The sequence below is a fragment of the Littorina saxatilis genome, linkage group LG2 (assembly GCF_037325665.1).
Source record: "Littorina saxatilis isolate snail1 linkage group LG2, US_GU_Lsax_2.0, whole genome shotgun sequence".
Taxonomy (NCBI): domain Eukaryota; kingdom Metazoa; phylum Mollusca; class Gastropoda; order Littorinimorpha; family Littorinidae; genus Littorina; species Littorina saxatilis.
Genome location: NC_090246.1, coordinates 86,144,200 through 86,158,798, shown reverse-complemented (window position 1 = coordinate 86,158,798; position 14,599 = coordinate 86,144,200). Strand labels below are relative to the sequence as shown.

Below are 14,599 nucleotides of genomic sequence, written 5' to 3'. Positions count from 1 at the left end.
GGGGTTCGAACCCACGACCTCCCGCTCACTGGGCGGACGCCTTACCACTAGGCCACCGTGTTGCGGTGTTTTGTATGGTATAATGGTTTTTGTATGGTGTGGTATGGTATAGTATATGGTATGGTATATGGTATGGTTTTTGTATGGTGTGGTGTGGTATGGTATGGTATGTTTTTTATGGTGTGGTATGGTATGGTATTGTATGGTATGGTATGGTATGGTATTGTATGGTATGGTATGGTATGGTATGGTATGGTATGGTATGGTATGGTGTGGTATGGTTTTGTACAGGGTGACCCCAAACAAATGCAACCCACAAAAATGTTAATAGCTTCAGCATCTGTTGACAGAATAACTTCATATTTGGAGGACATACACTTCAACCCATGCATGACCCTTCCATAAAGTTACAATTTCATAGATCAAATGGTCTGACTTTTGTTCAATTTCAACAAAAAGTTGCCAAATTCGGGGATCGATTCAACAGCACGAGGTTTGCTGCTGCCACGTATACATTGTGTTGTTTGGTCCCGTACAGAACTGTTTCGTATCAAACTACATTGCAATGGATTGTATTGTGTCGGACGGCTTCCTTAGGAGCAGGAAAAGATCACTAGCTTTCCGGATATCTTTCAGCCTTTCATATTTTGTTGACACGCAAGAGCGTTTGTGAGTTTGTCCATGTTCCCCATCCCGGCTAAACCGTGTGCACATGAATGGCCATTGTCCGTTGGCTTAAGAATTTGATATTCGTGAATAATTTGTCATCCCTCCGTAGTACTTCCGCAGCAACTGCAACAACAACAAGAACCGTCATTCACACATTTCAGCGACAACGAGAAATCAAACCAACTAACATACTTCCGATCGTTAACGAAGAAAATAACATCAGCAAAAGCCACAGTGCAGGGGTTTCTGATAGTAAACACGATATTAGCATAACATTATTCATATTGATTTCTAAGCGTTCCAAATCAAAAAGGCAATGCAGAGGATTAATTACCTACTAAGTTGATAAATCGCTTCTGAATCCTCGACGTCTGTTTATATTGTTTTACACACAATTCGAAAATGATTGAGCTGCGTTAAGAGCATATTTGCATAATATCGTAAATATGTCGCAAGTCAATTGTATTTGCTGCATACATTTGAAAAGACAGGTAAGTAGGTCAGAAATACTGTAGTACTTATGTACCGGCTAATCTACCTGTGCCTACTTTTCGAAAATGATTGAGCTGCGTTAAGAGCATATTTGCATAATATCGTAGATATCGCAAGGCAATTGTATTTGCTGCATACATTTGAAAAGACAGGTAAGTAGGTCAGAAATACTGTAGTACTTATGTACCTGCTAATCTAGCCTACCTGTGCCGGCGGATAAATTTGCGCACGCAAACAACAGCCACCAACCCACCTACACTACCACCCATGCATCCACTGTCTCTCTCCCCCCTCCCCCACCTCTCTCTCTCTCTATTTCTTTCTCTCTCTCTTCCTCTTCCCCACCTTTCCCCTTTCCCCGCTCTTTTCCTCTGCCACTCCCCTCTCTCCGTTTTCTCTCTCTTCACCTCTCTCTCTCTCTCTCTCTCTCTCTCTCTCTCTCTCTCTCTCTCTCTCTCTCTCTGTCTGTCTCTCTGTCATCAAGTTAAGTTATCCCCTGGTATCCGTCCAAAGATTCAACCACGCAACAGTAACTTTGACAGACCCATTCACAAACACCAATACAGACTAGACAGACAGACATATAGACCTGTAGACATCCAGACCGACCGACAGGCAATAACAATAACATCCTAGTAGCACTCTCTCAAGCCTGCGATAGCGAAAACCCTACCCCGAGACGGTAGAGGACCTACCAGCTAACTGAACGAAAGCAGCGTTTCTCAGAAACTGCGGTTATGGCGCACACTGACTGAGGTAATTTTGGGACACAGTGCACCAACACCAACAGCAAAGCGAATCAATACGCGCTCTCAGCACAGGCACACGAAGCAGTAAAATGGATTTCAGTTCCTCTTCTTCTTCAGTGTTCGTGAGCTTAAGCCTTTAAGTGCCCTCGTATTTGCAAGTTTTTGTAATTTTAATTTTTTTTTTAACGTCTCGTGTCGTTTTGTTTCCGCCCTTTAAGGCAGTCATACTCCGATTTCGTGGGGATTACATGTACTGTTTCAGTTCAACTGTCCCCAGTGATAGAATGAGAGATCAATATGTATAGCCGTGTGTGGTGATTTGTTGACACCTGGTAGAGGCAGGTCTGAATATTTACGAGACAAACGTGTTTTGATTGTCTGTTGCCTCTGTTTATAGCCACATTTATTTATCATATATATATATACTAGATGAATACCCGCTTCGCCGGGTACGGCTTCGCCGGGAAGAAGTAGAGCCGAATACCCGGCTTCGCCGGGGACCCGGCTTTGCCGGGTGTACGACGGCTTCGCCGGCGCACCGTACGAAGGAAGGGAGATAAACGCGCAAAACACTGGAGAAGATAAGGAAGAGTTACTGGGAATGGATGTACAGAAAAACCAAAATCGGTTCAGCGCTGCGCGCTGAGAGCACGCACGTGTTCAAAATTTTCCACGATTGTGTCCGGGGTGTACCTGAATATGCCCTCCAAATTTGAAGCAGATCCATCGAGAACTTTGGCCGTGCATCGTGGACACACACACACACACACACACACACACACACACACACACACACACAACACACAGACACACAGACAGACACACACACAGACAGACACAAGCCGTATATATATATAGATATACATATATATATATAGATATATATTTTTTGTATCAGTCGTTTGTCCCAGTTTTACTGCTAGTTTTAATTGTCTGTACATAGTTGTTATTAAGATCTGTTGTCTTATTGTGTTACTAAAATGTTCTTTGTTTCCACCATTTGCCTGTTGCTAAAAATACACACACGTGAGGTACAGCGGTGCCTGCGTTGAAAGGACACCTGAATGCTCTCTATTTGCATGACCACACTCTACCTGTAATGTCAGGCCACCTGCAATGTAGGTAACAATGCTGTTCGTTCATCGCAGGTATTGTGGAACCTGCTCTTACGACCACCTTTCAAAAGCGGCCACCTACCCACAACGACCATTTGGAAGGATCCCAGACGGGGTTTTCTTCTTTATATTAAATGCACCTTTCTATAGCGACCAACTTTCTATAACGACCAGTTTTGGTCGGTCGCTTGAGTGGTCGTTATACATATGTTACGACTTAGGCGGCGTGTCAAGGCCTCGGGGTCGAGTTTGATGAATGTAATTTTGTACACATTCAAAGCTGTCCTTAGAAAATATGATTACAGTAATTACTGTCACGTAGCGTGAGTTTATCCGTGTAATTGTCCATGTTATAGCTGTGAAATGTGCAATATGTGTTTAGCTGTTTAATTAAATAAGTTATAAAGAACACACGCAAAGAGAAAAAAAAGAAGATGAAAAAACAAAACACCCGTAAAAACTCACACAGATAAAAAAGAAGAAAAAAAAACTACCAAGAAAGGTTCTCGGTTTTTTTTTAATAATTCGTGGGCGTTGGCAAACTACTTGATTTGTATTTATTGCAGTTATTGTCGTAGAGTGTGCAACGGTATGTTACGGTTTACCTGTGTAAGGCCCCCAAAAAAGAGGTCTGTTTACGGTAACATAGGCCAAAAAAATAGGGTCAGTAGGTCGGGATTTTTTTTTTTCTTTTCAAAAAACCATATTTTTACGTTATTTTCTTATTTTTTTATTTTTTTTCCCAAATGCCAAAAAAAAGTCTAGGGTCGCGCGAAAAAAAAAGGGTCGGTCGGGTTACCGTAAACAGACTTTTTTTTTGGGGGGGGCCTAATATAGCAGTTATAACTGTACAATGTGCAGATGTGCGTCACAGTTTACCTGTGTAATGATAGCATAGCCTTACCGTGTGCAACTGTGTGTCATACTGAGTTTATCTGTGTAATGATATCATAGCCTAACCGCGTGCAACTGTGTGTTACTGTTTACCTGTGTATTTTTAACAGCTCAGAGTCAATCGCGCAACGGTGTGCAGCCCGTGTCACTCTTTACCTGCAATCAATACCGATTGATCTCGCGCTGACACTATATTGGCTGCTCAGGTGCGTATTCACCTACACTTTATTTTCTATGCCAAGGCTTGCCTACGCTGCAAAAAGCGAACAACAACGTGAACGGTACCCACCCAACAAACGCTTTGGGTCGACGGGCGGGTATACTCTGACACACAAATCCGAAACCCGGTATACTTCCTGGTAGCGTTGTCACAGACAAACAGACCGCTACCGAGTCAAATGTAGTTCGCTAGTTCAAAACAGCAGGCTGCGGTGACATAATGAGAGCGGTTCTATGTGACACAGAGACCCTGTGACACAACGGCCCTGTGACACATAGAGTACCCCCGACATAACAGCGTCAGTTTTTTTGTCAACCCGTACGAGGTCGTAAAGTTGCACTGAATGACAATATTGTAAATTTTTTGCCTGCAACCTCTGTGAACGTTTTTGCAGCAACGTTGGCAGTCTTTTTATAAAACTGTGTGCAAGATCGTACAGTAGCGGTGACAATATCGTCATTATCGCTACAACTCTGCGCAAAGTCGTTCAGCAACAGGTATAATATCATCAGCCTTTGTACAAACGTGTGTGCAAGGTCGTACAGTAGCGGCAACAATATCTTCATTATTGCTACAACCTGTTTACAAGGTCGTCCGGCAACGGTTAAAATATCAACAGCCTTTTTACAAAACTGTGTGCAAGGTCGTACAGTAGCGGTGACAATATCTTCATTATTGCTACAACCTGTGTGCAAAATCGTCGAGCAACAGTCATAACATCGTCAGCCTTTTTTTGTGCAAAACTGTGAACAAGATCGCGCAGTGGGATGTGCACACTTTCCAAACGGACACGATCAGTAACAACATACGAGAGACTCTGTTTGCACGGTTCATGACCGTGGGTTGGGAGACAGTTCTGTATGTTTAGAGGCGTTAAAGGTGAGTTGGTATCATATTCATCCTCTTCTCTCTGCGTGTACTTTTGTAGAGCAAGGCTGCTTGGTTTAAAAAAAAGTTTCAAGAATTTCAAATAAAAATACCGCCTACATTCATTTGAAACAAATAAGTACAATAACCAATGCTTATGAGCGTGCTTTTGAAAACAGTATTCGGTAGGACTTGGCGGACGATTAAAATGTGCAGAGCTTGAACAAAATGTTAATTAAGAGAATAGTGGGGGGGGGGGGGGGGGGGGGGACGTGTAAGAGGTAAACAAGGAAATATATAGAGAAAAAAAACAAAACAAGGCTGCTTGAATTAAACACAAATATAACCGTTTTTTGTTAGCCGAATTTATTTTTCTATTTTTTAAAATTCTTTTACAGAAAAAACCCACCTACCACATTGTAAAATTTGGCGCTGTATTGCACTGATGCACAAAATCTCGTGTAATCATTTAAATTGCATTAGTGTTTATTATTGTTCATGCAATATCGCTGGTAACATGCATAAAATAATTACCAACACAATGCGGGCAAGATAACGCATGTACTTGAAGTTACACAAGATAAAAATAGTCCCGGTAAACAAGTTAATATGTACAATCATAAAACAAGAATTGTAGGTTATTGGAACGTTTACTTATCTACAAAAAATGTACGGGTGTCATTTTTCACCAATAAGGTAACATCTGTTTTGCGTCCGTCTGGCGTATAGAGTTGTAATGATAAAGCTTTGAGCATAACGCAGAGAACATGCAGAAATGTTGGATGACTTTGGTTTGGGGTATATTTGCGCATTTTTCTGCTGAAGATGAAAGCCCGATTTTGTTATCATAGTAACTAGGCTTCATTCAGGCTGAAAGCTTATTGATTTATAAATCATTATGTTAATTCGTGTATGTTAATTAGATTGAAGCACTTTAGCCTATGCATTCTATGCATAGAATGTTCAATACAGAATTAATGAACACATGGCACACCATACTTTAGCTGCTATGGACACTTTGTTTGTAAAGATTCCGGAGGAGGAAGAGCTTAGAAACTGAGCATTGTACTCTGTTTGACGAATAATTAATTTGTCAAACCACTTGCAATGGATTCTGTGCTGTGAATGGGCTCATTAAGCACTCTTTTTCTGAAATACGAGCACCTGCAAATCCTATTTGGAATTCTTTTCAGCATGAAATGCACACCTGAATAAACTAGCACCTATCAGCTAATTTCAGTAGTTATTCTTCAATAAAAGCTTAAGAGATAACACGACCCTTAGCAACTAACACGGGGACCAGAACTGTGTAAACAAAATCAGGTCACAGTGACCTTGAGCCCAGTCATGCGCGTTGAAACCTGCAAGTACTGTAATAGGACTAAGCTTTAGAGGATTTGACTCGCATGCATACACTGAAATATCTTGCGTGTACACTATCTCCAGATATGTATAGTTAAAGCTGAAACTTAGTGCACAAAGTAGGACATTTACAGCCGTTATCTTGTGGTTGAGAGGAAATCAAAATACTCATCATTCCCCATTGACTGGCCATCATTCCCCATTGACTGGCCATCATTCCCCATTGACTGGCCATCATTCCCCATTGACTGGCCATCATTCTCGCCATTTTCGAGTTCATGATCTGTATCATAAATGTCTGTCTGTCCGTCCACTTAAAAAACTCTTGGGACTAAGTACCTGTACCTGTTATTTTATTACGTTTTGTTTTGTCATAAATTAAACGTTCCAATATTCGGGCAATAACTTACAATTCTTGTTTTTTTTAAATTCTTGAGGGTGAAAATTCAGACATTTGTGAAAATTCGAGTTTCAACTTTCAGACGGAAAGAACGACAACCATGATTACCATATTTTACCATTTTTACGCACAAGAATCGTAGATCGAGCGTGTCGACAAATAAATCTCCACCCACCCCTCATCCATGCCTCAAGCAAAATCTCACGTAAGCCTACAAATCCCAAGAAAATGTTATGCGTCTGCAGAGTCTGCAGTATCTGCAAACGGGCACTTAGGAATTCATGCATAGAAATGATACTAAACACATGAAGAAGGATCAGTCTTTTCACACCGGAATGGGTACAGTTGACATGTAGCTTTCTTGTAGAATATATTGTTATTGCCAGCAGTCCAAACTATGAATCTGTCAAATTGCCTAAAGCCCACATCGCCCTCAAAACAATACTGGATCTCAAAACACAGATAGACTGTCAACGTTCCAAAATTCAGAATCCAAAAACAAGAATTGTAGGTTATTGGAACGTATAATTATTGACAACATAATAATGTTAACGTCTTGTTTCTTCAATAATAAAACATTCCAAAAACCTGCAATTCTTGTGTATTGATGTTGGATCTCGTATTCCCGAAGCGATTTACAATGATTTTGTGGTCTCTTGTGTACTCACTTCACATTCCAAAGTGGAGGTTTTGCAGTGTTCTCCTTATGTAATTCCTTAAATGCACATTGTGTTGCATTCCATACAATGTACTTCTGTATTTTATATGATTGAATTTATATTTTTAATGTGCATCTGTCTTTATGTGTTGTATAAAGGACAGGTTGGAAGAATAGGCTTTGCCTAAAACCTTTATCCTTTTGTAATAAAGTTCTGAGTCTGAGTCTGAGTCTCTCTCTCTCTCTCTCTCTGTCTCTCTCTCTCTCTCTCTCTCTCTCTGTCTCTCTCTCTCTCTCTCTCTCTCTCTCTCACTCACTCTTACATAAAAAAAAGAGAAAGAGAGATAGAGACAGACATACAGACAGACAGACAAAGAGAGAGAGAGATCAAATCAAATCAAATCAAATCAAATTTTATTTTTCGAGGGTTGTGGCGTAAGCAATACAACGAGCTTTTTTTCAACCAGCCCTCGCCCAGAGAGGGGACTAATCTAATCACATATTTACACGGATATTAACGTAGAAAAAAAGGTAGAGAAAAACAACAACATATGAATATTTACACATTACATATTATACACAAATATAAAGCGTCATATATGTAACGTAGTGAAAACAATGCTGAATACATGAGTAAATGTGTTATTAATTTGAGTGTTTTTGTGTGGATATAATGAACACTGATGCTTTGGACAAATGAAAATATAACCAAACGAAGAGAGAGAGAGAGAGAGAGAGAGAGAGAGAGAGAGAGAGAGAGAGAGAGAGAGAGAGAGAGAGAGAGACAGACAGACAGACAGACAAGAGAGAAAGATAGAGAGACAGACAGGAGAGAGAGAGAGAGAGAGAGAGAGAGAGAGAGAGAGAGAGAGAGAGAGTATTGTTTTGTTTCCCGTTGGCAAACTTTGACGCTGGAGATACTCAACATACAGTGTGGATCTCAAGCATGCCCATACCTATCTCACGCGTCTTATCTTATAACGGATCAAATCGCACGTTTGTTTAAACCCAAATCCAGCAGTGACAAGAGTTTTGATTATATTGTCTTTCTTGTTGGTACATGTTGCCGACAGGCGCAGTGCATGGCCTAGTGGATAAGACATCGGCCTCCTAATCGGAAGGTCGTGAGTTCAAATCCCGGCCGCGGCCGCCTGGTGGGTTAAGGATGGAGATTTTTCCGATCTCCCAGGTCAATGTGTGTGCAGACCTGTTAGTGCCTTATCCTCCTTCGTGTGTACACGCAAGCACAAGACCAAGTGCGCACGGAAAAGATCCTGTAATCCATGTCAGAGTTCGTTGGGTGATAGAAACACGAAAATACTCAGCATGCTTCCCCCGAAAGCGGGGTATGGCTGCCTGAATGGCGGGGTAAAAACGGCCATGCACGTAAAAACCCAATCGTACCAAAACATGAGTGAACCTGGGAGTTTCAGCTCATGAACGAAAAAGAAGAAGGTACATGTTGCAGACTGGCTGACGTTCTCCAGGAAAATGTACACACTTTGCCGTCACAAATATTACATTGACATAGTTATACCTTTCATTTAGGAATAAAGTTGCTCCGATCAGCTACACATCCGTAAACACTAATACAAAATGTTTAACAAAATAACAATCGAACAAGACATTTCATTCACGAATGATGTGTGAACGTGACTGTCTCTTAAACATTTTTACTGAAGTTGCATTTCTTATCTGTTGGGGGAAGGAGTTCCAGAGAAACGCTCCCGAGAAGGCTAAGCTCGATTTGTAGAGGTCTATGCGAGGTATAGGAGGGATGATTTTTTGGGACCCATATCTTTTTGTGGCATGTTTGAAATGTGATTGCAAATATCTAGGACAGTCGTCATTTAGAATTTTATACATGAACACAGCCTTGTTTAACGTCAACTGATCTTTCAAGGGGAGGAAATTCAAGAGCTTTAGTTTATCATCCGTGGACCTATTCAAATCATGCAGAATAAGTTTTGCAGCTCGGCGATGCAGGGAATTGAGTCTTTTTAAATGAACACCACTGCAGTTATCCCAAAGTGTCGATGCGAAGTTTATATGAGGCATTATGTGGGCGTAATAGAACATTTTGAGTGCTGCAGAATCTGCGTAATGCCCTAATTTTGATAACAGAGAGAGAGAGAGAGAGAGAGAGAGAGAGAGAGAGAGAGAGAGAGAGAGAGAGAGAGAGAGAGAGAGAGAGAGAGAGAGAGAGAGAGAGAGAGAGAGAGAGAGAGAGAGAGTGTCCTTCGCGGGGGGTATGCAGTGCCTTGGCATGACCAACCGGCTGGCAGAAACTATTGCACTTGCAGTCATGACTTGTATTGATACGCTTGCCAGGAAGTGTACATTGAGGCAGATCCATTTGGAGGTCAGACACGCTGATTGCCTGACCGCTGAGTGATTGCATTGACCAATCAAAATGTCGAATTAACAAAGAAGGATTTACAGCGGTCAGGCAATCAGCGTGTATCACCTCCAAATGGATCTGCCTCAATGTACACTTCCTGGCAAGCGTATCAATACAAGTCATGTGTTTCACGTGTCGCCATGACTGCAATAGTTTCTGCCAGCCGGTTGGTCATGCGCACGAACGATAGACAAATCAAGGGAAATGGAAGACAGCAAGTACGCAATTTGGTGACCGAGACATAAAAAGGATGTGACCTCATGTTATAATGAATGACGAATTGTTCTAGCGAGAACGTCACTTTGTAGACTTCTCAAAAGGAACAAGCCATGGAAAAGTCAGTCTGTAAAATATAGAAAAGCACATAATAACCTCAAGCGAATTATAATGTGCTAAGCACATCGTAATTCCATGGGACTATACTTGCACCGAAGGCGATGGTAAGTACGTGACAAGTCATGAATAAAATTGATGAATTGAGGTGCCACTTCACATCCAAAAAGAAAGATCCTTTGAATGGATAGATTTACAATTACAATATCGACCTGCTGCTTTCAACATGTCGGGGTGTGCCTAAATAGTAAATTGTCTCACCTGTGATTTGTAAATGGAATCCCTCAGGCCTACGGCCTTCGGGATTCCATTTACAGGTGAGACAATTCAATAGAGTAATTACAAAATGTATGCATGGTTGAGTGTCACTCATGAAATGAACACTGTCACCACATTTAAACTCGGAATTTTGTCATTACTGGCAACAGACTGGCTTCGATTGTGTTATTTTATGTATCCTTGATAGCGGATTAAGTTAACAAGGGTTAGTGTTCATCTTCTTCTTCTTCTTCTCTCCGTTGGGACCGGGTTTATTTGATAAACGTAAGTGGTCCCGCGTTGATGTCACTTGTCGATTCCGGATGCTGTTGTTGTAGTTCGTAATCTTTATCAAATCTGAAGTCTGGGTTTTTGCTGTCTGCGCGCCGTGTGCAGACCCGGCTGTTGTACATTCCTGGGGAAGGGGGGGAGGGGTTCTGGGGAGTGCACGGTAGGCCCCGTCACATTGGCAACTATTCCGTTTCTTAGGTCGCGCAATAGCGGACCCGCGCAATAGCAGACCCGTGCAATAGCGGACCCGCGCAATAGCGGACCCGCGCAATAGCAGACCCGCGCAATAGCGGGCCGACCCCTTAGATTTGGATTATTTTTGTGTGTTATTCATATCTCTGATTGTTTTTGCATCATGTGCATTGATTCAAAATGTGTTTGAAGACATTTATAAAAGCCCTAGGCTTGTTGTTGTGTTCATATTTATAATAATTGTATACATTTTATGTAAAGTAAATGGAAATAAAACATTTTTTAAAATCAAAACCTAAGTCGTAGCATTATCGAGGGCCTCAAAGGGTTTAAAATCGTGATCGTGATTGGCGATTTTTGACCTTTCTGTGACCGTGATTGCCGAAATTTCCATTTCTGTGATCGTGATGGGACTTTGCCCGTGATCCGTGATGACAAAAAAATCAAGTCTCGTGATCGTGATCGTCATTTGTTTTCGTGATCGTGATGGGCATTATTGAAAAGCATTTTATTTTCAACGTACATTTTTCACAGCTGTATCACTCTATGATCCTCTATTCGTCAAGGTGTTCGTGATCGTGAAAACAAAAATCAAGGTAACTGTGATCGTGAAAGCTAAAATTTCCCTTCCTGTGATCGTGATGATACTCCCCCTTTGGGGCCCTCATTATCGTATCAGACCGATGTCCTGATATGGACAAAAGTGAAGGAACAGTAAGAGAAAATAAAATGGCGAAACTAACGAAGTGAGTTGGGGTGAGGATAGAAGTATGTGGGGTGAGGATAGAAGTATGTGGGGTGAGGATAGAAGTATGTGGGGTGAGGATAGAAGTATGTGGGGTGAGGATAGAAGTATATGGGGTGTGGATAGAAGTATGTGGGGTGAGGATAGAAGTATGTGGGGTGAGGATAGAAGTATGTGGGGTGAGGATAGAAGTATGTGGGGTGAGGATAGAAGTATGTGGGGTGAGGATAGAAGTATGTGGGGTGAGAATAGAAGTATGTGGGGTGAGGATAGAAGTATGTGGGGTGAGGATAGAAGTATGTGGGGTGAGGATAGAAGTATGTGGGGTGAGGATAGAAGTATGTTGGGTGGGGATAGAAGTATGTGGGGTGAGGATAGAAGTATGTGGGGTGAGGATAGAAGTATGTGGGGTGAGGATAGAAGTATGTGGGGTGAGGATAGAAGTATGTGGGGTGAGGATAGAAGTATGTGGGGTGAGGATAGAAGTATGTGGGGTGAGGATAGAAGTATGTGGGGTGAGGATAGAATTAGTATGTGGGGTGAGGATAGAAGTATGTGGGGTGAGGATAGAAGTATGTGGGGTGAGGATAGAAGTATGTGGGGTGGGGATAGAAGTATGTGGGGTGAGGATAGAAGTATGTGGGGTGAGGATAGAAGTATGTGGGGTGAGGATAGAAGTATGTGGGGTGGGGTGGGGTGGGGGGTGAATAGGAGTGGCTTGATGGGACTTTTGTTTGGCTGACGGAAGCGCTGTGTTCGTAAAATCTTAGAAAAAACACGTCATCCGATCACGTGATATGACTCATCCGGGTCACAGTCATGCCTTTTGACGTATTTCCTGTCGTTTCCCTCGACTAAAGCAACTGCAACAGCAAAGGAGGAAGAGGAAAGAAGATACCCAGGGGCGGGGATCAGTTCATTTTATGGGGGGGGGGGGGGGGGGCCGGGTTTCCAAAAGTATATTGTGAAGATATGGGTGTGAAGGCGCGAAGCGCCGAGCCAAGTCAAGTCAAGTTTTTATTGTTCATTACCCAGGGGCATTATAAACAATATTCGCAAATTCAAAAATGCACAAAGTACCAAGTGATCCAAAAAAACAAAAACAAAACGAAAACAAAAAGAAAAATAGAAGATAAGAAAAGAAAAAATGAAAAAAAATATTTGGAAAACAAAAGTACACAAACAGTGAACACAAAATATTATAGTACAGAAAATGCAAACACACACACACACATTGATTCCTGGCAATGGGGGACACAAAACGAAAATACGGTTAACAAATCCCAGCACTATGAAAAATTGCTACTAATTAATTTTATAAATTCCAAGAGTTTCGTCAACAATTTCTTATTTCTTGATACAAACAATTTTTTGTATTTAAGTGAATTTGGTTTTTTCCAGTAGAATGGTGGAATAAGTTCTGCTCTTTTTTCATTGAAAAAGTCACAAACAAACAAATAATGATACTCATCTCCTATATCTTCTGATGTACATTTTCTGCAAATGCGATTCGCTCTAGGTATATTAAGGTATCTTTCTTTCTGTACTGGCAGGTTGTTATTTGTAGTTCTAAATTTCATGAGTGTAACGACTTTTTGGAACGACAAGGATTTAATGTAGTCTTCACACACAAAACTATCTTTAAACATTCTATAATTACAAAAAATGTCTTTTGTATCCATTTCTGAGAACCAATAGCTTGCTAGGGGGGTCCGGGGGCATGCCTCCCCGGAAAATTTTGAAAAAAAAGATGCAAAATGGTGCAATCTGGTGCATTCTGAGGATGATCATTACCAGTTTCAGGCAGCAGATTTTGTCCCCAAAAATTGAAACTCAATGTAAAATAAAAAAATGCACCATGAAAATATTTTTATTTTTTGGCTGGGGGGGGGGGGGTTCCGGAAACCCCAGAACCCCCCCCCCCTCGTCCGCCCCTGATACCCGAAAAGCACACACAAAAACCTTTGTAAAGAAAGTAAGGTTTGCGATGAAGAACACGAGACGGGTAAGACAGTGCTTCATAAAACCAAAGGCGAACATCGGGAGGAATTGTTCTCCTGGAGAGACCTCCACTTGCCCCCCTGCGTTATCAGAGACTCGGACAGATGATACCTAAACAATCCACAGTGGCCTACCGAAACTGGGCCCTGGCAGCTAATTGAATTAGAATGGTGCGTCTTGACACTGGCTTTCCCCCTTTCTTTTTACATTTAGTCAAGTGTGCGTGTGTGTGTGTACATACGTGTGTGTGTGTGTGTACATACGTGTGTGTGTGTCTGTGTGTGTGTGTGTAGAGCGATTCAGACTAAACTACTGGACCGATCTTTATGAAATTTGACATGAGAGTTCCTGGGTATGAAATCCCCAGACGTTTTTTTTTCATTTTTTTTTTATAAATGTCTTTGATGACGTCATATCCGGCTTTTCGTGAAAGTTGAGGCGGCACTGTCACGCCCTCATTTTTCAACCAAATTGGTTGAAATTTTGGTCAAGTAATCTTCGACGAAGCCCGGACTTTGGTATTGCATTTCAGCTTGGTGGCTTAAAAACTAATTAATGACTTTGGTCATTAAAAATCTGAAAATTGTAAAAAAAATATTTTTTTTATAAAACGATCCAAATTTACGTTCATCTTATTCTCCATATGTTATATTTGGATTAAAAACAAGCTCTGAAAATTAAATATATAAAAATTATTATCAAAATTAAATTTTCGAAATCAATTTAAAAACACTTTCATCTTATTCCTTGTCGGCTCCTGATTCCAAAAACATATAGATATAATATGTTTGGATTAAAAACACGCTCAGAAAGTTAAAACGAAGAGAGGTACAGAAGAGCGTGCTATCCTTCTCAGCGCAATTACTCCCCCGCTCTTCTTGTCAATTTCACTGCCTTTGCTGTGAGCGGTGGACTGACGATGCTACGAGTATACGGTCTTGCTGCGTTGCAT

At 41.3% G+C, this 14,599-nt stretch overlaps 1 protein-coding gene across 2 annotated transcripts in view; it reads left to right on the top strand.

The window, feature by feature from the left end:
• The window catches only part of LOC138960001 (serine-rich adhesin for platelets-like), a 32,823-nt gene that overhangs the window by 5,573 nt on the left and 12,651 nt on the right, over positions 1 to 14,599 (top strand). The window contains exon 1 of one of the 2 annotated variants that reach the window (XM_070331718.1): positions 3,944 to 5,018. The exons of the other annotated variant lie outside the window; for it this stretch is intronic. The gene's annotated coding sequence lies outside the window, so the exon portion shown is untranslated. Of the gene's footprint in view, positions 1 to 3,943; positions 5,019 to 14,599 lie in introns of those variants that run through there. 2 annotated transcript variants of the gene reach the window in all.